The following is a 25,541-nucleotide window of genomic DNA, read 5'->3' on the forward strand; positions in this document are numbered from 1 at the left end:
TGAGAAACTTAATTATTCTATTATTTCATATATTATTTGTAAATAGTCTGCCTCTCTGAAAGTCTATAGACTATAGCTCTTCTGAGGAGATACATATATTTATTCTTTCATCAGTTTCTTAATATTCATTCAATATTATGTCATATGTATTGTCTTAGAAAGAACACAGGCACTGGGGCCAGACACCTTCCCCATTTCCTAGATGTGTATTCTTTGCATAAGTTAGTTGACATTTTGGCACCCCATTTTCCCAGTTTATTACAGAGGAGTAATAATACATCACCTACCAGAGTTGTCGTAAAATTAATTGAGATTTTATACATAAGAGACCTAGCACATAAGGGTGTAGAATTTGTTCTTAATTTGTCTTTTATTTTAATCTAATTTACAGATTTTATTTGTTTTATCTTAGGGCTGGTGTGATTATTCAGACAGGTTTAGCTTAGTCTCTGCATAGAAAAGCAAATAGGAACAACAAACTACAGTATAGAAAAGAGTTGTGGAGAGAATGGAGAGAAGGGCAGCTATCATAGGCAAAACTGTCACTATTAATTCAATAATTTGGCATGAGATATGAGTGTAGAAAATTGTGTTTGCATTCATAAAGCTTGTGTGATAATAATTATAAACACAAGGAATATCTGAGTTTAGACGAAGATACTTGATTCATGAAGATTAGTACTCAAATGATGCCAGCAAGGAAATATTCATTCAATATGAAAAGAGGAACTACGAATTGATTGTAGAACTAAGTGTAAATAGAAATCTATACCTATTTCCTCCAGAGTTAGGACACAGAATTGCATTCTAGGCTATAAACAGAGCAAGCCACCACTTCAAACTCTTAGCATCTACAGTGCCTCACGCCTATGTTTTTTTTAAAGCTGATTCTGGTTGGGGATTATCGACTTTTACTACAAGAATAGCCATAATAACAAGTTAATGTGATATTTTCCATGACACTCCAGGCCTTTGCACATCTCTTAGACATTTAATTACATATTACCAATGAGCGATGCATGTTCTGGAGTTACCTGGACAAATCTGGAAGAAAAAAGAGACTAATGTGCTCTGTCCCTACAGTGAAATGCTGGGAGCTCTTTGTTTTTTTTTTTAATTTATTTTTTATTTTTATTGAGCAAGACTGGCCCTGAGCTAATATCTGTTGCCAATCCTCCTCTTTTTCCTTTTTCTCCCCGAAGCCCCAGTACATAGTTGTATATCCTAGTTGTAGGTCCTTCTAGTTCCTCTATGCAGGATGCCACCTCAGCATGGCTTGATGAGTGGTGGGTAGGTCTACTCCCAGGATCCAAACTAGCAAACCCTGGGCCATCAAAGCAGAACGCGTGAACTTAACTGCTGGCCCCCACTAACGTCTTTTTTATAGAATCACCTCTACTGAATTTATATGAAGTATTCAATTGACATTTCATAATTCCAGACCCAAATACTTGTATAGAAGATTAATTTATTATTAATTAATTAATTAATTTGTTTTGTGAGGAAGAGTAGCCCTGAGCTAACATCCGTTGCCAAACCTCCTCTTTTTGCTGAGGAAACATCCATGCCCATATTCCTCTACTTTATATGAGATGCCACCACACTACGGCTTGATAAGCAATGCATGGGTCCACGAAGGAGATCCGAACCTGTGAACCCCCAGCCACCGAAGCAGAGTGTGTGAACTTAACCTCTATGCCACTGGGCCAGATGGTATTATTAATTTATATTTTTAAATGATATCTAAGTTACTTTATCTAGACTTTGGATGAAAGGCCATAGTGCTGGGTATGATGCCTCACACATAAAAAATATGCACTGAATGAACCAAGATAAACAAGTGCAATCAGGTACATAGAAGGCTTCATTTAATGCAGAGGGCTTATTCTAAAATGTAATTCATGTCATGATTTATTTATTGGTTTTGGTGATTTTTTTTGTAGATAGTATATGCCTTATCTTTATTTATTTATTTATTTATTTATTTATTTTTATAATTTTATTTATTTTCCCCCCAAAGTCCCAGTAGATAGTTGTATGTCATAGCTGCACATCCTTCTAGTTGCTGTATGTGGGACGCGGCCTCAGCATGGCCGGGGAAGCGGTGCGTCAGTGCGCGCCCGGGATCCGAACCTGGGCCGCCAGCAGCGGAGCATGCGCAATTAACCGCTAAGCCACGGGGCGGCCCTGCCTTATCTTTATTTATGCTTTTCCCTTAAATTTTTCTATTTCATTTTAATTAGTACCTCTCAATCAAATAGTGTTTTCTAGACACACAAGAACAATTTGTATTTTAAAAGCAAGCTATAGATAATATATTTTAAAATAAAAAATAAGCATTTAATAATTCAAATGACCACAATCTCATTTATTATCCATGTTTGTATTTTTGTGTGTGTGTGTGAGGAAGATTAGCCCTGAGCTAACATCTGTACATCTGTTGCCAATCCTCCTCTTTTTGCTGAGGAAGATTGGCGCTGGGCTAACATCCGTGCCCATCTTCCTCTACTTTATGTGGGAAGCCACCACAGCATGGCTTAACAATTGGTGTGTAGGTCTGCGCCTGGGATCCAGGCCTGTGAACCCCAGGCCAAGCAAACTTAACTAATACACTACCGGGCTGGCCCCCATGTTTGTATTTTTATTTATAGCTTTTCTGTTTATCAAATTATCAAATCTATAAATATTTAGAAGGTAAGACTGTCCTGACTATAGATACGATAAATGTTCCCGGCATCATTCACTCACTCACTAGGAATTAATATTAAAAATCAATATTAACTTATATATATATATTCTCTTTTGGAATTAAATAACATTTTTACTACTTTTATATTTTATTTGCTGTTTTCTATATAAATAAAAACTTTCCCAGTTGGAGCAGATGAAGCACTTTAAGTGCTCAAGGGAAAGGATGTTTAGCATATTGCTAGGAGAACACATTCACATCCTCCATAATAACAGCAGTAATTACGTGCTTCCTGGTGCAGGGCAGCAGAAACACTGCCAGTTATGTCTCAGCAAGCCACAGAATTAACTCATACAATCTTGATTATCTATTTCAAGCAGCTCATCTGCCAAGCTGACCTATACTGTAATCAGACTAAATTGTATGCTTTTGCTACATTTGCATTTTATTTCCAATTTTCATACATACACTTATTCATTCTCTGAAATAGCCTTGCTGTAAGTAAGACTCAGTAAATGAATTTTCTCCCTTCAATTTCCAGTTCAATAAAAAAAGCATAAAATTTCTGAAAGTTAAAACCCTCAGTGTATTTAATATATTTCATGTTTTTTTAGATTCCAGTGAAATATCATATCTTCATAATATACTTCCTAGAGTAAATACAGAGTCATCTAAACTATTCCCTTAGCATTTACATCGTTTCATGGAACCAGTACATTTTTCCCAATTGAGGTCAAGTTCTCAAATTCTTTTTAATAATACATTTAATGTTAGAAAGTACTCCATTTAGAATTTTGAGGCATTAAATGTCCTTTCAACACATGGGTAAAGCTGTTGTCTTGGAGGCATAACATTCTCATTTCACTTCAAGAAAGTATTCAAACCCTCTTTATCTTACTGCCTTTATTTGTAAAATGAACATAATATTTCCTTCTCACGGTTGTTAAAGGTGATAATTTGATAAACGTATGTGAAGCACTTAGCACAGTGTCTAGCAATATGTAGGTCATCAATAAATGGCCATTACTACAATCCGTTTTTTTTTCTGTTAAGAAACATAATACATATTTTATCTCTCCAACTCTTATCAGCTAGTGGATGTAAAATAAAATCTTGTCCTTTGAAAGTTTGTGTGTATGAGTATGCATGTGTGAAAATTATGTGTATGTGTGGAATTTCATAATAAAAGTTTACTGCTTATTCATAGCCATATATGTCCTATAACTGACATGGTGTTGAGTTTTTTTAAGTATATCCTTTAAAATTTGTAAGTTTTTAGAACAGCTCTGGCTTTCATGCTTGAAATAAGCCTCCTCACTGTTGCTGACTTGAATCACTCTAAATAGCAAAGGAGGCTCTCTTACTAGGGAGGCTAATAGAATGGCAGAAATGTTTCTTTTGATCCTGTGATCAGGTCCTTTGAGGTGAAATGCCCTAAATAAATAATATGGCTGCACCGGAGATTGTGTTTTTACCCTCAACGTGTTGTTGCAGAGGCTGCTTGTTGCCTACCTCAGTATTTGTTCTTCTTTCTGGTGTTAGAATATCCGGTTTTTAGCTTTAACTGAAAATCCTAGCTTTCTTTCAAGTTAGGGTGGCCTGGTTACTAAGTTCTTGCCGTTGGCGTGTTAATGAATGTGGTATGTACAGCTTCTAGGAGATCTCACAAAAGATCTTTTCACCGTTCCCCCTCTTCTTACTCCCTCTCACCTGGAAGGAAGAACTGAGGAATGGAGCTTCCTCTACCGTCTTGGACTTTGAACCATTATGCTTCGGAGATCAGAACAGAGATGAAAGAAGCAAAAAAACAAAGAAGACTACCAAATTCCTGGGTCTTGTAGAACTACCATATACTCTTAGTTTACTTCTACCTTGACTTCTCTTTTGTCACTCAAAAACAAGCTTTCTTCTTGCTTGAGCACCCCTACGTTGAGTTTTCCACAGCATGGAGGCAAACTTGACATACTTTCTATTACAAAGTATCTTTATTTTTCTGTAACTTGTTTTCCCCAGGGAATTCCAATGACTTTTTCATTTCAATTCCATAGTATTCATTTTACTATTGGATGGGCAAGTTCTAAAACTTGTTTCTACTATAAATTTTTCATAAGAGGATACAACTTACTTTTTTGGTAAGTTGTAAAATAAACAATATTTTAACTCAGTGTTGAAAAACTTGAAGGCATCCCTTTCCTACCAGAATCTGATTATTGATACATCACTACTGATAATTAATGGTAGAAAATTAAATTTTACTCTTGCCATATTCTCTACAAAACAGTGAGTTGTTTATCTTATATTATTGATATACTTATTGATAGTTTTCAAAAATATTTTAAACATTATTACTTGGTTGCATTTGTTGGATACCAGAAATATAGAACTTTAGATTACTTGGTATGGTTTCAAACATAGAAAAAGATAAAGGAATAACACATACTTTAATTTTTTCATTCCCTGTTATTTTTATTTAATTATTTTATAGTGTAGCTATGGATAGGATTAACATCAGATTAAAAATTGCAAAAGAGGGGCCAGCCCAGTGGTGTAGTGGTTAAGTTTGCGCGCTCTGCTTTGGTGGCCTGGGGTTCGTGGGTTTGGATCCTGGGCTCAGACTTATGCACCGCTTATCAAGCCATGCTGTGGCAGGCATCCCACATATAAAGTAGAGGAAGGTGAGTATGGATGTTGGCCCAGGGCCAATCTTCCTCAACAAAAAGAGGAGGATTGGCAATAGATGTTAGCTTAGGGCTAATCCTCCTCACAAAAAACAAAAAAGAAAAGAAAAACCTACAAAAGAAGAAACCAAAGCCGTAGAAATCTAAACTATTCAAAATGAAACACAGAGACAAAAAGACTGAAACAAATTGAACTTAACAATAGTGAGCTGTGAGAAAAATTAAAGTAGGTAAATCTATGTATAATTGGAGTCCCCAAAGGAGAAGAGAGAAAGCAGGGACAAAAATTTGAAGAAATAATGGCCATAATTTTCCAAATTTGATGAAAAATTTAAAATTACATTTATGAAGCTTAAGAAACATGACAAAAAAAATACATTAAGACACATCATAATCAGACTTAGAAGCACTGATAAAGAAGACATCTTAAAAGAAGCCGGAGGAAAAAAGCACATTACATGTGGAAGAAAAAAGGGTGAGAATGACAGCATACACTTTATCAGAAACAGTGCAACCAAAAATAAATTGGAGTGGCATGTGAAAAGCCCCAGAAAAACAAACAAAGAAACAAAATCAGTTAACATAGTACACTATAGCAAGTGTGAAAACTATATCTCTCTTAAAGAATTGAACTTGTAATTAAAAATACCTTAAGAAAAAAACACTCCAGAACCAGATGACTTTAATAGTAGTATTTTGATAGGCTGTTTCTAAAATTCATTGGTAAATGAAACTCACTAGAATAGTGAAGGAACAGTGAGGACATTTTACAAATTTGTAGTAACTCCAAACTGAAAACAACTCAAGTATCCATCATCTGGTGAACAGATAAACAAATTTTGGTATACACATGAAATGGAATACTACTCAGTGATATAAAGGAACAAACTATTGATATGAACAACAACATAGGTGAATCTCAAAATAATCATGCTGAAGAAGAAAAAGATAGGCACAGAATAATTTAATTTATATGAACTTCTAGAAAATTCAAACTAATGTATAGTGACAGAAAACAGCTGAATCATTTCCTGGGTCAGATGTGGGGACGTGGAAGACAGGGGTTCTAAAGGGGCATGAGTCACTTTTTTGGTTGATGAATCTGTTCACTATCTTGATTTCAAGGATGATTTCACGAGTACCTGCGGATCAAGTTGCACACTTTAAATATGTATTATATGTCAATCATAGCTCAATTTACTGCGAAAAGTAATTATTCATTAGTGCATCCCTCTATTCCAGTAACATTGATGATCATATGATGACATTCATTACATAAAAATAAATACACTGTTTGTGAAAAATATCTAATGTTTTACCTCCATCTAAAATTGTTCCTCTTCTGCATTTTTTAGGCTTTGAGAGAGTACTAGTTATTCTTTTAACTTAGGACTAGTACCCTCTCATGACAACAGCAATTAATTCTCTGCTATTTCTCCAATCCTTTTATATTTTATAGGGAGGGGGAAAGGCAACAATATAAACTCTGTTATTCTGTCATTTTTCCAGATGTTTAATACTCTGATCAGTGTTTTCACTATATTGAAAAAAGAAAATTCTGAGAATCCAACAGTACGCAAAACCTGTGTGAAACCCAAGCTCTAATGTTCATGTAAAGCTATCACATGGAGAGACCACGGCCACTTTCAGACCTGTATTGTGGAGGTACCCACATGTGTCCTGTCAGGTAAAAATTCCATGTTATGCATAAGAGTTACTGGCTAAGAGAAAGCCATCTGCTAGCAAGGCAGTTTGTACTGATTATCTCATGTAATCCTTATGGCAATACTATGAAATAGGAATTCTTTTTCCTAATTTATAGATTATAACATTTAATTAACTTGCCCGGTTTGAAACCACTTACCTACATCATATAGCCTTTAAGGAAAAAAAAAATCTTTCTGTGGAAGAAACAAGGCTAGGAAGTTGGTAAGGGAGATTTTAGTAGAATTATGCCTCCAGTAGTCACTTGGAACACGGACTAAAATCATGGAAAATGCCAAAACTGTGGACTAACTGTGTAGCCTGTGGAAGGTAACGCTACCTCTTTGGAACCCTGTTTCATCATTGAAAAGTGCAAGAACAGGCTAAAAGATCCCACATTTTCTTTTAGTTCTAGAATTACATGATTCTGTGAGTGAGGAACAAAGTGGACATTGGGCATGGTCGTGAAATACAATGAAACATAGACAGTCTATGTAGGGAAGATGTGCTGTCTCAGTCAAAGCAAAAACTTAAGCCTCCTGAATGAGTGAACTGACAAATGCTTGATCTCTGCTCTACAATGAGGACTCCATTAGAAGGCACTAATATCTCCTGGGCTTGTCTTCTGTGAGTCAATGATTGCGCTGTAGGAGTTTTTCCTCAATCATATTACACGTTATTAAGTTATTCATTAAGGGATATAATTATTCACACAAAAATGGGTTCACTTTGTAGCAGCTTTTAAATGTACTTTATAGTATAATTTATTTTTAATTAGAGGTCATCTGTTATAACTCTGTTAATACATTAGCACTTTATGGATGGAAATTGGCTCTAAATTAGCAGTCTACAAGCCTAGAATCCTCTTCACCATAATATAATCTACTGTAAATATATTTAACAAAAATTGAACATAGTTGTTGGGTAAAAAGAACATTTATATTCCTACTTCACAGACCATCATTTGTGAACAATTCATATTTTCTTTATAAAATAAAAAGATAAATTACTTTGTTTCTGTAATCTAAATATATAGTCAGAATTACACTACTATGGGCCGGCCCCGTGGCTTAGTGGTTAAGTGTGCATGCTCCGCTACTGGCGGCCCAGGTTCTGACTCCTGGCTCGCACCGACGCACCGCTTCTCTGGTCATGCTGAGGCTGCGTCCCACATACAGCAACTAGCAGGATGTGCAACTATGACATACAACTATCTACAGGGGCTTTGGGGAAAAAAAAGCAGGAGGATTGGCAATAGATGTTAGCTCAGAGCCGGTCTTCCTCAGCAAAAAGAGGAGGATTAGCATGGATGTTAGCTCAGGGCTATCTTCCTTACAAAAAAAAAAAAAAATTACACTACTAATAAATATTTTTGCTACAATTTTGTTATAAAGAAGTTAATTAAAACTGATATTGAATTTAATTATGCACTTTTATTGCATTTAACTATAAGGGAGTTCTCTTGAAAAAATATTTAAATTTCATCATGAAATTTGAAAGGTTTTTAAAAAATTGCCAAAAAATCCTTTAATACTTTCCTGGGCAGCATGGCTCAGTGACTCACAGAGATTGAAATTTGGAATTCTAATCTCAGCTTTTAATTCACCTACTGGGTGATGCTGGGCAAGGCACTTAATCTCTCTGATCCTTCATCTGTAAAATTGGATTAGTGGGAACAAGACAGTAAAGACCTGTAAATAAATATAAGTAGCTATTAGAGAATGAATTCCAACCTTTACTCCATAAAAATCAAAAGATCGAATTGCTATTGTTTAGCATGAAACATCAACCCTGAAGCAAGTAGTTAATAGAAGTATTATGAGTCATGGATCCTTTGTGAGACTTGGAAACTCATTAATCTGATGCAAAGCTGATGAATTAAATAAAAAATTGCATTGATTAAAAACAGATCATAAAGATCAAGTTGAATTCAATATTAAGACAGAATATAAGTTCCCAAAACGTCAAGAACATTGCAATCCATAATCCATATCAGTGCTTATGCTGATTGCTATAGATATGGTTTGATGCGTCTTGCAATTAGCTGGGTTGAGACAGGATAATTAAGTACATGTAATACATGGGGCCATTAGCAATATACGCCAACATTAGGGAAAAATGAATTTTAATACCTTTGCCTCCACAAAATAAGCTAATAAGGGAAAAATATCCATTACCTCAGGACCACCGTTCCTGATGAGGGTTCCAGTGCAGGTATGGTGAGAGTCTGGGGGAAAGAGAGGTGTAGCCCAGGGTGCTTCTCAATAAAAAGGCGTGGCGCGTCCCCTGGTCATAAGCTTCTTCTCATTCGTCGCAGGTTGTGTTGGTTGTGAAGAATCCGGAATCTGAATTAGGTACTTTTTAGTGAGTTTCAAAATATGAAAAAAATTGTCCCAGAAGAGAAAATGACTATGTTTTCTTAGTGGTTTAATTCATGACTTCTTATTTATTACTATTAGTATGTAGCATTATAATGTACTCATAAAACACAAGAAAACCACAGTATTTAGTTGTAAAAAGCTGACTGCAAGCAGAATAGGAGGAGCAGTCCATCAGTGCCTTCTTCCTGTCTGTACTCTTTTCCAAAATTTTTCAGTAAGATATTGACCTATACCAGAAAAAACCTCTCTTCCCATAACTAAACATGTCAGGATTTGCACTGGTGACAAATCCAACATTTTCTCAGTTTGCAAGTGGTAAAATACCTAACTCTCCATATTTGCCTATTATTCCCTACAACACATGCCTTGATCTGCTCATTTTGTAAGGGATAGGTTTTAGCTACACTGTTGCTGGTTATGAGTTAACAAGTGAGAGAGACAGCATGCACGGATCAGTAAAATTCCATCACGATGTGAGCTTCTGGCATGAACATCCAAACAGAATTTCTCTATTGCCATCCTCAGCAATAGATATCGTGAAGCATGTCATCTCAAAGAGTATTTATATCCTCTTTATTAGATTTCCCTTGAATTCTAGACATTTAAGGGAATTCAAAATTATTAACCAAATTAAGAATGTCAGTTGAGATTATTTCTCCAATGAGTAAAAAATAAGAAACTACTTCTGCAATATAAAATAAACCAAAACAAAACATTATTTCATCTCAAATTCCATATAAGAAAGTTGTGAAGTACAATTTTTGATACAACAGATACTATTTTCTTTCTTGTATTGTGTTTTAGGTTATAAAAATATGTTCATACTACTCATATCTTTGTATCTTACATGTTTTGCTTTGTATTTATTAAACTTCTATGTATTTTCTTCCACAGATATTTTTACTTGATATTTAGAAAAGCACACTTTTGTCATTAATCAAAATGGTAGCTAAAAATATCATAAACATACAGCTTACTGATAAGTGAGTCTTAAAAAATTATCCTCCCCTGAAATTATAATCACCATATTGATATACTTCAGTTTTAAAATCACTTTAAAAATCTGAAATATCATAACTTCTCTGATATACTTGCTAAAGAAAAAAATCAGCATAAACTTGGTTTCAGCAAAACTTAATTATTTTCTTGATATTAATACACATCTGTGTACTTTCTTTCAAAAGTAGCTTAAAATTCAACGTTTCTGTGGATAAGAAGTTAATGATAAAATTAGCCTAGTGAATTATTTAAAGCAAGCCATAAACCCAATAAACACTAAACTATATCTATTAGATGACGTAGAAAGAGATATGGGCTTTGGAGTAGCATAGAAGTGGGTTCAATCCTCAGCCCCTCCCTGACTCTTTATTTCCTTATTAGTAAAGTAGGACATAATGCTTAACCTTCAGGGTTTTTGTGAAAATTAGAGATAAAAATATAAATCATCTAGCCCAAAATTGGTCACGTAGAGGGAGCTGAATAGATAGTAACTCATGTTCTTACAATTAATACATAACTAGATGCTCATTTAATGAGTTGCTTAAGTTCTTTGGTGGGCTGCCAAGGCAGAGAGGAAGTGTACACAGGCAGGTGTGCACTTTCGATGCCTCTAGGGGGTCAAGACACAGGTAGTTAACTAAGAAGATTCTGAGAGAACCTAGGACCGAAGCCCATTCTCAAGGGCAGCCTGGTTGTTGCTATTTTCCCACCATATGGAGAAAGTCTTCAATGAAAGAGAATGAAGCCACCGTGCAGAAAAAAGCAGATGCCTCTGTGTGTGCGTGTGTGCGTGTGTGTGTGTGTGTGTGAGAATGAAGGAGAAAAACGTCAATTATCCTGAGTGTTTGAGTCACTTTCAGATTTATTTCTGTACTTCTCACAGTTTAATAATTTTTCATCTCCAACAATCTGTGAGCCAATAAAAGCCTCAATTTTTAACCTAATTTGAGGAATTTGAGTTTGCGCCACTTGCAAAGAAAAAAAATTAAATTTTTCCGTTTTGTCTACAACATACAAACTCGGAGAAAACCTACACTTAAAGTACTGACTCAGTTTTTACCAGGTGTCTGAGATAGGGAAGGTCACAACCTCTTGAAATCTCATGTTCTGCATCTATAAATTGGGAATAATTATATCTGCCTTACAGCACTGTGCGTTGTCAAAATTAGGCACTTTTATTGTCATGATTTCTACTAATAGTAACATTTACTCACTTTTCCTTAGTTACTCACGTGCAAGTAGTCAGGAAACTATTGTTTTTATGTGGGGAAAAGACGGCAAATACTGACTTAAAAAAGCAAAACCCACTGAACTAACTCAAGGTTATGACTCCTCAAGGTTATTTTCCCCTTAAAATAATATAAAATGTTTCCTTCTGGTTTATCAGGGGTTTTTTCTCCTTTAATATTCTTGAGTTTTCTTATTGGAATGAATGAATATCTAAACTTGTCAGTAATTCAAGATGAAATTAGATTATTTTATAACACAGTATCACTTTTCCATGTAAACACACAAACCAAACTCTGGATTCATTTAGGTATTTCTATTGTCTCTCAAAATAAGTATAGAATATTTTCAGCCCTCCTTTCCTAATGTAATCCCGATAGTTGGTGGCTACCAGGTAATTAGTAGGAAGCTATTCTATGTAGGATATCAAAAAAGAAACACATATTTGACAGCTTGAATTTTCCAGTTCAGCTACTAATTAAAAAAAAAAAAGAAAAAGAAAATCTCAGCATTTCTTTGAGAATAAATGTCACTTTGTAATATCTGTACAATGTGCAAGATAAATATAGTCATTCCTAGTACCAAAAATGAAATATAGGGTGACATATGCACTGTATAACCTCACCATCATCTACTTACTTAAGGATTAAGATTTTATGATAATATGGCTATTCTGAAAACAGAGTTTGGTGCAGGGAAAAGGTAGTGAATCATGATGCCAACCCCTAGTGGTAACTTTGTAATTAGCAACTTCTAAAAGATAGGAGCTGTCACTTTACTTATTTGGACATGATTTTCCTGATCTTTAAACCAAGGATTTTTGGGGAAATTATTTTTAGTATCCCTTTAAGCAATACATTTTTAGAATCATAATTTTAGTTATCTTGATTACATTATACAAGATGTACATGTTTCCAAATATCAAATAGAACAAAATATAGTTAGCACAACTTTCAGAGCATAATATAATCTTTCAAGAGTCAGAACTCCCCAGGGGGTTTAGCCGTTATTCTAAAGAGCATTCTGAAGATCACTGATCATAAGACTATGGAAAAGGACAAGCATGTATACAAAGGGTAAAGACCAAGATAGAGTTCGCTTCTGAGAATTGAGAAAATGCAATTAATGAGGGAGGGGTTTAGAAGGTGGTTTCACTTTATCTGGCATAGTTTAAATTTTAAGCTTTGCGGTGGCTACTGTAGTCTTCATTATACTGCTAGTTACCCGTTTTATGTGCCTGAAATATTCGATAATATTAGAAAAATAATTTAATAATAGTTATATTTGTTAGATATTAAGTTGGTAAGATATAAAACATATGTAAGTATAAATACATATACACATATATACTAATGACTAATAAAAACATACAATGGGAATTGTTTCACTTTAAAATATAAACAATATCTAAGAATGACACTAGAGTATGTACACCTATATGAAGAAAACAACACTGAGCCAAATGCATGAAATACAAAATATACCAATGAAGAGATGTGACTGAGATGAGAACATTCAATACTGTAAAGGTATCATTATCTGAAAATTGTTTTCCATATTAATACACTTATAACTCAAACCACAAGGGAATTTTATTAAACAAAAATTATTTAAAATTCACCTAATGATAAAACAAGAAAATCTGAAAAAATAGAAGCTGTGAACAGGTTTCCACTCTGTATACGGTGTGAGATTAGCCAGACAGCATAACAGCATAGAATAGAAAACTCAGTAATAAATTCAAATATATTTAAAAATTTACTACTTATAAAATGGTACAAGGACAAACTTTTTATCTATTCAGAAAATAAAATAAAGTTTAATCCCCTATCTCCCAACATGCATGATATTAAATGTTAATGTGTAATAAACTAATAATTACCTCAGGAGTCTATTGATTATTAATTCTTCTTCTAACAATTTATGAGCAAAATACAGAAAGTTTTGTGGCATATTTATAGAAAATTAATGCTACTAATTGATAAATAATACAAAAATTAATTGAAGAATTACAAATCACTCAAATATGTGAAAAATTGTTCAATCTAATTTTCACAAGCATATTATATATGAGATCTTTTTCCTTACATCAAATAGAAAAGAATCAACATTGAATTTTTTATGGATGTAAATGAATTCTCTATTAGGTATTTACTGGTGGCAACTTAATCAATAAAGCATTGCTTAAGGAATGTTTTACTCAAAACTGTTTATATCCTAGAAATACAATCTTAGGAAATTTTCTTAAGGTAAATTCAGATTTGTCACAAAGATTTACCGAAAAGGATAATGATCGTTGAATCATTATGAAATAAGACAAAAATTTACAAAGGTGTACACTGAAGAAATACTTTTTCTCCCCCACACATCCCGTTTGTCTCCTTAAGAGGCTACTACTTATTTACTTTTTGTCTGTCACTTAAGATATTATCTGCCTACCTATCTTACAGCATATTTTCTATTCTTACAAATAAGATCATATCATTTATACTGTATTGCAATTTTTACATATCACATACACAATCAAAATTTACTTCAATAATCCTAATGATTTTATAAAATCTCACTGTTGATTTAACAACTCCCAATGGCATGCATTTTGAAGTTTCCAGTTTGATGATGTTATAAGCAATGCTTCAATTACTTTCTTGAGGATATACCTATATGAAATGTTTTCAAACACTTATTATATATTATACTTCAGAGTGCATACGAAAAATCACAATTGATAATTTTGAATTATTAGCCACTTGTAGTGTTTTTCCCATTTCCATTCCTGAACTCACCTTGAAAATAATGTCATTATTACTTAGTAAATGGAATAATATTTTGTTTACAGTAAGATAAAAACTTAATTTTAATAAGGTTACCTTAAAGACTAATGGATGAGAAAAAAATTTTCCTTAAATTATTATTATATCATCGAATCCACATTCTAAATATGAATATAAGCAAATCATTCACAAGCTTTTTAAGTCAATTACTATTAGTTATTATTTATGTATTATATATAGCATACCTCACAATCAAACAAAACACTCTAATATACTGTGACACGTCCCAGCACAAATGTACAAATTCCAGAACAAATACTTGAACCGGAATACAGGTATACTAATTCCTAGGCCAGGGTTTACACTGCGTTATCTCTTCAATGCTTTTCTTCCTGTACTCATCAAGGTTTCTTGCATTGGAGAGCAGTGTCCAGATTCCCCTGCAGGTGAAATCAGTAAGTAGATATCCAGGACAGTGGCGCTCGGTTGTAGCTCTTGGGCCAACAGTATCAGCATCACCTGGGCACTTGGTAGAAATGTAAATGTTTGGGCCCCAGTCCAGACCTACTGAATCTGAACTCTGGGGGTGGGGTCCAGCAATCTGCTTCTGAACAAATCCTCCAGGTGATTCTGATGCACACTTTAGTTTGAGAGCCAATGGGTATCAAGGCATTGTTGGCCAAAAAACCTCCAGATCTGGCAAAAAGTGCTTGTGAATGCTCAGCTGCTAGGTCAACCTCCAGACCTCAGTATCCTCACAAATAGGAAGGACATGGCTTCCACCAGAGCAGCAAGGAGAACCTCACCAACCTCCGGTCAGGAACGACCACAGACAAAAATAGAGAAGGAAGATATCTCTCTCAGGATTAAAACAAACAAAAAAACAAAAAACAAAAAATAAAATAAAACAACAAATGAGTCAGCCAAATCGACTGACAAGGAATGCACTCCGTTGCTAGAAAAGTGAGTCAACAAGAACTTCACATGTTTAGTGACACATTTCCCCTAAATCCAACAATTTTGAGAGACAATATTTGGAAGCAATATAATAAACTAAGTGGTTTTTTAGAAATTTTTTCTTAAGTTACACAAATGAGTTTCCTTGATTTGTAAAGTCCTATAAAACGAATAGTATTGTCATTTCCTGTGCTGTCTGATATGATAGCCGTTGGCCACATTTAAATTTTTAAATTACTTAAAATTAAATAAAATTAAAAATTTAGTTTCTCACTTGCAGTGGCAACATTCCAAGTACTTAATAGCCATATGTGGCTAGTGGATACCATATTGGACAATCCATGCATGGAACATTTCCATCATCACTGAAAATTTTGCTGAATAACACTGATTCAGACAAATAAATGTCATGATTCATACTTGGTGTAAATGCTTCAGATGATAGGCACTTTGTTCATTTATTTATTTCTTGGCCTAATTATTCAATTAGTTATTTCTACTCTGCTTTATCCCATAAATAATTTAATGCAACACAGATAAAATATGAATAAGCACCTGAAGTAAGTGATGAAAAGACCATGTAATTGCAAAAAAGATAAGAAAATAAATGATGAAGTTATTAGATAACATGCCTCCTGTACATTTTCTTCAGGTAAAATAAGAATTTATGATTTCCAGCAGCTACTTCAAGGAGAAGGCAGAAAAAAAATGTTAAAAGATTTGGGAAGCTCCCAAAAGAGAAATTAATAAGTACTTCATGCCCCTAGCAGAAGCACAGTTATTCAAGTCTGAGACCTACCAGATATTTATTTTGTGGTTTCTCATAAAAAGAACATGTATTAAGTAGAAAAAGATGGTCTTACTATCAGCTATATATTAGAATGATGAATTTCATCAAACTATTTCATATAATGTCCTTCCATGGAATCATACCAATGCTCATTTAGGATGATAAATCCCATGGGATAACAAATTAATGGTAGCACTTAGCAAACTGATGGAGGGTCTAAATTCAGAGAACTATTTTAGAATAACTAGTCTTATAGAGCTTCTTTATGTTATTTGATGCACATATGGTTTCGAAAATCTTATTATAGATATGGTTACTCTGCTCAAAAATGAATATTCATATAAATTTGCATACAATCTAGGGGTTTCATATAACTTATACTTATGTGTTGAAAACTCCAAGTGTTTATTACTTAAGTAATGGGGGCCAGTAAGAATTATATGTTGTTTAGGATATATTCCACAAAGATTAATTCACTTAATATTATGATACATCAATTTATCAATGATCTCAAGATCATGTTCTTTGAAAAGGCCCAGAACATTGCATTCCTATTTGGTTAAAAATGAGGTTATATGCTTTACATGTCAACCAGGAGAGATGTTGTGTTGACCTCTTGTTTTGAAACTTGATGAGATTGAAAAATCTATGTACCTGGACAGAAAATCAGCCACCCTCTCAATATAAACAAGCTGAGGAAGCCATCATGGACTGGGACCTTTGCAAACACTCAACAAATACTTGTTTAGTAGCATCAGTGACATCACTAGCAACCAGTGGTCTGGTTGACAACTAGCGTTTAAAGATAATTGATTGATGGTCCAATGTCAGGCTGGAAGGAGGTGACAGGGCATGCCAAAGAACTCTGATTTGGCCCTGTCTTTTTCAATGGAAAATAATTTCAACACATTCGCAGATGACACAAATATAGGAGAGATAGTGGCTAAGTGGCTGACAAAATCTGAATTTTTAAAAAATTGTATAAGATAAAAACATTCAAATATGATAATATGTTAATATTTAATATATATAAAGGTGTTAATATGTATCTAGATATTAAACTTAATTAACTAAATGCATAAGGGAGAACTGTTGTCTTTATAGCAACTCCTGTATGGATTTTGAATGAATGCAAATTCATTATGAGCCATAAATGACATGTGCTGCTACAAAGTCTAATAGCGTTTTTTGCTATAGTAATAGAAGTCTAATGTAAAGTTCACAGAGGTAGTGAGAAATTACCACTGGGGGTTTGCACTGATATTTTGTTTGGTTCTGAGCAGCACATTTTAAAACAAACACTGACAAGTTATTATGTCTGAAAACATATGCTAAGATTGATGAAAATTCTGTGAACTGTGTTATCAGAGTAGCACTTGAAATAACAATGAGATTGAGATCATAATCAGAACTGCTGGAGGACATTCAATCCGGCAAGCTAGGCATGTGATTTGGGAATGGTGAAATGCAAAGTAAAGACCCAGGGTCAGTCAGGTAAGTAGTCCTCACAGTAGAAGGCCATCATCATAGAGAAGGGCAATTGTCTTCAAGCTAAGGATAGAGGAATGTCAAGAAAAGGCAAGATCCCATTCCTATAGAGATGTGTCTTCAGAATGGGCAGTAGTTTTCTGAGGCAGATGCTCAGGCAAACAAGGACTGTGGAACAAATTGGATATTTAAGACTAGGTCGAAGCCTACAATTTTTAACTGAGGTGCCAAGACAGAGGTAGACTAATACTATCAAAGATAAATACATGAACAACTTAAATTATTTCTGTTTAAGTTTAGATAATGATTTATGTCTGTTATACTAATTGACAACTGAACCACAATTCTACCCTCCTGCATCCTCGGCACAAATTGCTATATATTCATGACATGCTTACTGACTGAAGAGGCACATGGCCTCAATACCACTTTTATTTTTAAAACAGGACTTCAGGTCAACACCACATTCAGAAGAATTAGCAGGCAAGATGAAAGATTGGGACTGGGTAGATTTGGATCAAAGAAGGCTGCAAAGATTGGAAACAAGATAGAGCGTGAACAGGTAGAAAATCCACGTCACATATTCCCATTCTTGAGGGGAGCTTTCACCTGGCATCCATAAAAATGAGAGTCAGAGTAAATATGATGGTTAAGAGCCTGGACTCTGGAACCAGTTTGAATCCTGGCGCCATCAGTCACTACCTGTATTAACTTAGCAAGTTCTGCAGCCTCTCTATACCATTGATTATCTGTAAAACAACCCAGGGAACTTGTGAGAAGTAATGAGTTTACACATTTGAATCAGTGATAGCAGTACCAAGCACAAAGTAAAAGCTCTAGCAATATCAGCTATTATCATTATAAATGTTTAAGTATAATTTTAAAACAGTCTCATGCAAGGCGAGGTAGTGAAGTCTCATAGCCTATGTATGGAGTGAGATTGAGCTGGATTTGAATTCTGGCTCTGCCACATACTAGTGGAGTGATTTTAGCTAATTTAAGCATAGTCTCCTCACTTATAGAGGGGAAATAATACTACCTACCTCTTAATTTATTGTGAGGTTTAAGCACAACAAACACACACACATCCATACATAAAGAATTTAGAATACAGAATTTGAAACAGAGCAGAATCTTGAAAAATGAAAGGGAGGGGCTGGCCCCATGGCTTAGTGGTTAAGCGCGCGCACTCCGCTACTGGCGGCCGGGTTCGGATCCCGGTGCGCACCGACGCACTGCTTCTCCGACCATGCTGAGGCCGCGTCCCACATACAGCAACTAGAAGGATGTGCAACTATGACATACAACTATCTACTGGGGCTATGGGGAAAAAAAGGAGGAGGATTGGCAGTAGATGTTAGCTCAGAGCCAGTCTTCCTCAGCAAAAAGAGGAGGATTAGCACAGATGTTAGCTCAAGGCTGATCTTCCCCACAAAAAAAAAAAAAAAAAATGAAAGGGAGGATCATTGCTGTTAATACGAGTTATGAACTTCAGTCAGCCCTCTGTTTCATTGTTACAGAATGAATCAACTATCATATTTGTAAAATAAAGTAAAAATCAAGTTTCATGTGAAATGAACTTCATTTCAAGTTGAATTCCTTGCCACATTTGCGAGGATATAAAATTTCTGACTTTGTCAACAGTAATTTTCACGTACTTTGCCTTCCTTTCCAGAAAGAAGAAAGGCAAGTCCAAACAATGGTAACATGAAAAATAGATATATATATTTAGTGACAATCAGCGATAATTGCACTTCAAAATATCCAAACAGCAATTTTAAAGAAATAACTGTAGGAGGTTTATTATTATTATTTAGGAATATCTCCTCAAACTTATCTAAAATCTTTGGCTTTTTAAAATTTTCCACTGTAATATCCAAAGCTAAAAATAAGTGAATAATGCAAGATCAAAGGAGTGCTTTTAATTGCAATGCTTTGACTTTAATAACTTGAAGCACGGAATTTAATAACCCTGCACGCTGGAGGAGTCTATCAAAATGTCAATGAAATGCCTATTAAAACAGAGATAAACAAAGCACAGATACCACACCATGCGTAGCCCGATCTTGATAAGTGGTAATAAAATTTAACTGGGTGCATTTATATTGAATTTTATCTAAAAATCTCAATGACTTTTAGAAATGTTAATTTAGTCCCAGGTCATTATTTTCAGGATGCTTGGAAAGAATCAGGGTACTTTTTATTCTAAAACAGAAGCTCAGAGCAAAAAAAAAAAAAATCTGCTTATACATCAAACACATTGGCTGGAAAAAAAATAAAGGCTAGACAAATAAACCCAGAAATTATCAAAGGGAAAAATAGAATTTTGCCTGGACATTTGTGGAACAGGTCCTGAAATGTACACCAATCTGCTTAGAAGTTTGATATATTATTTTACTTATAATAGCTATGAAATAATTGAAAAAAAGGTTGTGACTCACGTGAGATACGATCTTGAGGACTGTATAGCCCCTTTGAGACCCTTTGGAACAAAAGCTGGATGACTTACATATAAAAAATGCAAGGATTTGCTCCAAAAGTGTTGTGACATAGAGTTTGCTCTATCGTTTTCCTTTTCTGTAACTCTTCCTCCTCTATCTCCAAATACACTCTTCAGAAGTTCTTACCGCCCAACACACTCTCTCCTGTACAAAGTTCCCAGCTGCCCTCAGCAAGCACAGCTAGATGGTGATATGGAGGGAATGTGGTGTAAGTAATGGAACCATGACCTGGTTTTCAGAAAACTTGGGTTTTTATCATGCGTTTTTATTATTGTGGGTAACTTTGGGCAAATCTCTTAACTTCAGTTAATTTTGTGAAATAAAGAGCTTGGGTTAAATTTTTTCTGAATTTAGCCCAATTCTTGGTATTTCAATAAGCTGATATTAATGCACATAAATATGCAAATGCCTACCACACTGACTTCAAGATCATTCAAGAAAAAGTTGCGTGATTTTCAGAGTGTAAAATATTAGTGTGACAAATTTTAACCAGTAAAGAGACAGTTTCTTTTTTATGGAGGAAAAAATATTTTCTTATATTCCTTACATAACACCTACACAATAATTATGTGCATATCCGTCTCCACTTTTCTATTTATATTAGCCAGGATAGGTTGTTACGCTGCTATAAGATTTGGGCCCAGTAGCTTCAAAAAAATAAGGTTTATTTCTTATTTACCCTACATGCCTAGCGTGGGTTGACAGTGGGGTCCTCAGCTCATTGCTATAACTCACAAAATCAGGCTGTTTGGAGGCTTCGTTCTGACACATACTTCACAATTCTGTAGTGTGAGAGGAGAGGGCAAGAAAATTGACCATCAAAAATGAAATCCCTGGTTCAGAAGTGACACACATTTCCTCTCCTCACACATCACTGGCCAGAAATAATCACATGGCTATGTACAACCTCAGTGGATGGGAAAGTGTATTCTTAACACTCAATAGTGGCTGAAATCAGCAAGTTGACTATCTACATAAAATGTATCCAATTGTGCATCAATCTAGCCATCTCTCTTTGCACAGCGCATTGCATTGGATATCTTTTTCTTTGAATATCTATGGCAATTTTGATAGTATTCTCTAAACCTAGACTCAATCAACACTTGAGAGACTGAAACATCAAAATGCATTACAGGGATCGTTGAACAAAGGAGAGTTTTGAATATGAAGCTGGTGTTTCATTTTGGAAACATCAGAACTTGCCAGCAGAGTAAGGACCCTGGAGTACTATAACTCATATCCATGCCCTAGAATTTCATGCCTATTGAACCAGAACTCAACAATAAAAAGAGATCTAATTGCTCACACTAGAGATGTTTTCTAATTCTTTAAGATCAATCATTCACGAGCTGAGATTTCTTTAAACACAACCTCGGCATGAAAGAGTCCATGGTACTTCCTAAACAGAAGATGCTATATTTCAAAAACAGAGATTGAAATGGGACACTCTCTCCCTCTTCAAAGTTAACTTACAAATAAAATAGAAAGAAAGTTCATGCTTCTACTTTGTAATTATATTTCACATTCATCAGATTAAATCTGAAGAGGTTATTAAAAATTGTGCTTCCTTTTCTCATTTAAATATTATTTTAAGGCAGATTATAATGAACAGACATTCATTTTATACAGTATGGCTGAGTCATAGCTACAAAGCAAACCCATGGCCTTGCTACCACAGTTTTAAACACCAGGACATTCAGATGTCATTTATTTTGCCACAATAGCAACCCACACTAAACATGTTACCCTGAGAGAAGAAACTCTCATAATACTTCAGGGGATCTGTAAGGCTTCACAACATAAATTGAAACATTTCAGAAATATAAAGAAAATGTTTAAAAGAGTCATCTCTTGCTTTCAATATTTATTTTAGTTAGGTGAAAAACTCCTACTTTATAGACATGTTTTGTTATAAAATTTTATTTATAGATCTGTTAGTTGAGATTCTAAACATGTTTTCTCAAAGGTGCAATACAATGTTATGTCTATTAGTTGCTTTCCACAAAATTCCATTTAACCCATGTTGTTTCTGAGCTAAATTACTGATATAGATCCTCTGAATCCTGGATCTAATATAATACTTACCAAAAGATGCATGAGGGAGAAAAGAGAGAAATGGAGTCTCTTAACTATAGAAATAAGAAATGTTTGTCTTTAGCCTCTTCCTACATAATTTCTTCTGCCCCTCTCCAACCTCCATGTACTCCTAGCCCCTGCCCCAGCCACTCATGTCATACCCCTGTATCACCTTAGTCTTCCAGAATAGATCATGGTGTTTCAGAATTAGTACATTAAACAGAAATATGAAAGTTAATCCAGATAACTTTCCACATTTCTGCTGATCTTAGATTTTATAGAGATAAAAATATATTGAAAATAATTTGTATTAACATATTTATGACCAATAAATATAACATCTCAACAAAAGGCTTTATAAGCAGTTCTAAAATGAGAATTCCAGGCTGTGTTAGAGACAAATTTGTGTTAATAGCTTTACCACATATGGCATTTTTTGGAGTCTGTACTTTCCCTCAGTTCTACTAATTCATCAGAGTTTTTAATAGCTTTATTGCTTCATCTACATATTAATCTATAGATTCTCTAAAAGCAGTATGCATTTCATAGTTATAAATTTATTTTGAGAGTTACATTTATAGCCTATATATAACATAATTTAATAATCTAGAAGTAAAGCATTGTTTTGATGAATACCTCCCAAAATTATAATTAGATGTGTATGGATTCATATAAATTTCAACATTCAATTTATTTTTATGATTTATTTTGTATTCAGATTGACATAGATAATTAAATCAAATGGCAAAATGTTATTTTTTTAAGATTTCATTTTGTATACTCAAGAAACTCTCTAATTAAAATCATTCATACACTTGATAAAAAATAGGAAATTTGAATTTACAAATTGAACCATGCAAAAGATCTAATAGTGTCTACAAATCCATGTCATATTTAAATTTTCATAACAGAAGTACCTCAAATTTCCAATAAGTACTAAAAATCTATGTAGTGTGATATAATGGGGTGACATGTATTGCACCTTTCTGCTGAGCAATAAGCCAGGACATGAGTATGTGTCCAGCACAGGCTCCCAAACAAAATGAGATTAAAAGACAAAAATCTGAGAAAAGATATTAACAACACATATAGACGACAAGGGATTAGTCTTCAAAATTAATAAAGGACTATAAATAAATAAAGGACAATAAGAAAAAAATACAAAGAAGTACTATGAACCAATATAGAAAAATCAAATACCATAGGGAATGCTAGATAATTATCTTAGTTTTTACAATAGCCTGGGAACTTCCTTAGACTTTGAACCTTAAAAATGAAATCACTTCCCCCATTACTTTAGTCTATTCCCATTTGGCAAGCATTGTTTTTCCACAAAGGAGAGTTCCCAGGTAGCGTCCTGATCTCTCAGGCCTGAGCGCTGCTCACTGTCTGATGCACTAATGTAGACAGTAAATGTCATGGGTGTAAGATTGAAGAAGCAGGAGTAGGGAGGGAGAGTTTTCACATCCCACGGCAGGTCTGACATGTGCAAAGGAGCAGGAGGGAAGGAGGGGTGGGTAGGAAGCCTCTCAGACTGTAGCACAGTACTAAGAAAGCACTGGCTAGATCAGCAGGGCATCCTCTAGTCAAAGCCCCCTGTGGCAGGACTCCTGCATCCCACAGAAATGGGTCTCCACAGTGGAGCTGGGAGCTACCCAGGAAAGTGTGGCCTTGGGTGATCATGATGGCAGATCAAAGGAGGTGGCAGGGGTTGCTGTCAGCAGACTGTGCTCCCTGGAGCAGGAAATCTGAAGAGTACATTTTCAAGGTTGCCACAACCTGTATCATGAGTTAATGATTATCAATAAGCTGAATATGTATCTAAAATAACTACCGGGCCGCCCCGTGGCTTAGGGGTTAGGTGCACGCGCTCCGCTGCTGGCGGCCCAGGTTCAGATCCCAGGCGTGCACCGACGCACTGCTTCTCCGGCCATGCTGAGGCTGCGTCCCACATACAGCAACTAGAAGGATGTGCAACTATGACATACAACTATCTACTGGGGCTTTTGGGGGAAAAAATAAATAAATAAATAAAATCTTTAAAATAACTACCTGAGCTGTTTTATTCAATTGACTATTAACATACAATTCTTTTATGATGTTTTTGATGAAGGGAAGATATATTTGTTACAGAACTGGATGATTATTTTAAATAAGGAAAATAGAATAAATAAAATAAATCACAAGTAACATAACAATTCCAAATAAAATTTAAAGTTTCTGACAAATTAGAAAATGAAATATAATCCAGTTAAAATTCAAGGACGTGATATTGCAGAGGGCGGGGCAAGAACTTGCCATAGGATAGACAAGGATTAGTCAGAATTTTAAAATGTCTTTGTGATTTGTCAGAATTATAGCATAATCAGGACCATGGGGAAATTTAAAATGGTATTTAAGGAAGTTTATTCTATGTAGACATATTTCAATGGGTAACAATAAAGATCTTGACTTAATTATAAATCACAAATTATTAAAATATGAAGCAGTAAATCAAGCCTGCTTTCTCCAAGTCAAACTCACAGGAGGATATTTAAGATTCTTGTTCAGCAAACCTTAACAGGAGCATTATGTTTGAGTTTCTGAAGTTTTAGAGATGGAAGGAGGATTAGCAGTTGCCTTAGGCACTCCAGGTTTGTGTGGAAGTGTTCAAGCCTCTTCTCCAACCTATTTTTCCCAGATAAGTTATGTTTCAGCACTAGGAGTCTTTTGAAAACCACCAAAGTCGTTTGGAAACAGAATTGGCAATGACTGAATAAATGAATATAATAGGAAAGTAACAAGAAAATGTTACCATAGAAATATAGGCCAAGACACTCTTTACTGCATCCAAAGTCTTTAACTGCCTGAAAACATAGTAAACATACCCTCAAGTACCAAAGTCTTCATCCCTTTAATAATATTTTTCCCATAAACAGTGGCATCCCAAGGAGGACTTAGGCCATAATTTGGCCAACTATCACAGATTGGGTTCCTGGAAAGCGCATTCGGCAACAAAGATTAACACACAGGAAGTTTATGAGGGCATGCTCTTCTTATCAACATTTATGAGAGAGTAGGGAAATAAAAATGATTGGGCACAGAGAGAAGTTGGGCTTCAATGCATTCTCTAACAAAGTTCTTAGCCACAGCCTCAGGGAAATTGAGTCAATAGGGCACTTCAGAGTTACCCTGTGTGGGGCAAAGGGTCTGCCTTATTATTCCCACAGTGCCAATCATTTATTGGATGTGGGCTGCCTCGGGAAGGGCTCATACCCTTGTGCAAAGCCACTCACTT

At 34.8% G+C, this 25,541-nt stretch overlaps 1 long non-coding RNA gene across 4 annotated transcripts in view; it reads right to left on the bottom strand.

The window, feature by feature from the left end:
- The window catches only part of LOC147916959 (uncharacterized), a 77,544-nt gene that overhangs the window by 5,465 nt on the left and 46,538 nt on the right, over window positions 1-25,541 (bottom strand). For 3 of the 4 annotated variants that reach the window (XR_015552148.1, XR_015552146.1, XR_015552145.1), the window contains one exon: window positions 9,249-9,428. This is a non-coding gene — a long non-coding RNA (uncharacterized LOC147916959). Of the gene's footprint in view, window positions 1-6,316; window positions 6,510-9,248; window positions 9,429-25,541 lie in introns of those variants that run through there. The other variant, XR_015552147.1, reaches the window with a different exon arrangement.

The sequence above is a fragment of the Ceratotherium simum genome, chromosome 5, assembly GCF_057802395.1.
Source record: "Ceratotherium simum simum isolate JZ-2026a chromosome 5, ASM5780239v1, whole genome shotgun sequence".
In the NCBI taxonomy this organism is placed as follows: Eukaryota; Metazoa; Chordata; class Mammalia; order Perissodactyla; family Rhinocerotidae; genus Ceratotherium; species Ceratotherium simum.